The sequence below is a fragment of the Chrysochloris asiatica genome, unplaced genomic scaffold, assembly GCF_000296735.1.
Source record: "Chrysochloris asiatica unplaced genomic scaffold, ChrAsi1.0 scaffold00359, whole genome shotgun sequence".
NCBI lineage: Eukaryota > Metazoa > Chordata > Mammalia > Afrosoricida > Chrysochloridae > Chrysochloris > Chrysochloris asiatica.
In genome coordinates, this window is record NW_006408877.1 from 1,988,744 (window position 1) to 1,990,105 (window position 1,362).

Sequence of the window (1,362 nt, forward strand, 5' to 3'; positions counted from 1 at the left end):
GTCCAATACGTGTATATATAGAGAACTTGTTACAAGGCAGATGAGTCCACCATGTTCATACAGAGACAGCATACTACATAGATAATGATTCCAACATGCCCATATACAGTGACCCATCTACATGGCAGAGTAGTGCAGCATTTACATATAGAGAGTTCTAGCTACATGGCAGATGAGTCCAAAATTCCATATACTGACAGTTAGCTACAAAATGCATATATGTCCAACATGTGTATATATAGAGGACTAGATACAAGACAGATGAGTTCAACATGATCATAAAAGAGAGCTAGATACATGTCAGAGTAGTCCAATATGTCCACATACAGAGTACTACCTATATGGCAGATGAATCCAATATGTGTATATTTAGAGGGCTAGATTCAAGGAAGATGAATCCAACATGTTCATAAACAGAGAGTTGGCTATATGGTTGATGAGTCCAACACATCCATATACAGAGAGATACATACATGGCAGACAAGCCCAATACGTTCATATACAGAGAGCTACCAAAATGCAGATCAGTAACACATACCCTTGTACTGAGAGCTAGCTACATTGCAGACAAGCCCAAAATGTCCATATACAGAGAGCTAGATACCTGGCAGAGAAGTGCATTATTTCCACATACAGAGTTCTAGCTATATGGCATGTGAGTCCAAAGTATCCATAAACTGAGAGTTACTTCATAGTAGAGTATGCCAACATGTTCATATACAAAGTACTAGCTACATGGCAGATGAGTCCAGCATGCACTTATGCTGAGAGCTAGCTGCATGGCAGATGAGTCCTACATGTGTATATATAGAGGACTAGCTACAAGGCAGATGAGTACAACACGTTCATACAGAGACAGCTGGCTACATGGCTAAAAAGTCCAACATGTCCTTATACAGAGAGCTAGCTACATGGCAGACAAGTCCAATATGTTCATATACAGAGAGTTATCTACAAGGCAGATCAGTCCAACATGTCCTTGAACAGAGAGCTAGCGACATGGCAGATGAGTCCAAAATGTCCATATACAGAGAGCTAGCTCCATGGCAGACTAGTGCAACTTTTCCATATACAGAGTTCTAGCTACATGGTAGATTAGTCCAAAATGTTCATATACAGAGTACTAGCTACTTGGCAGATGTGTCCAACATGTCCATGTAGTGAGAGTTAGCTACAAAATGCATATGAGTCCAACATGTGTATATTTAGAGGAATAGCTACAAGGCAGATGAGTCCAAAATGTTCATAAAGTAAGAGCCACATGCTGGACTCATCTGCCATGTAGCTAGTATATTTAGAGTTCTAGCTACATGTCAGATGAGTCCAACGTGTCCATATACTGAGAGCTAGCTACATGGCAAA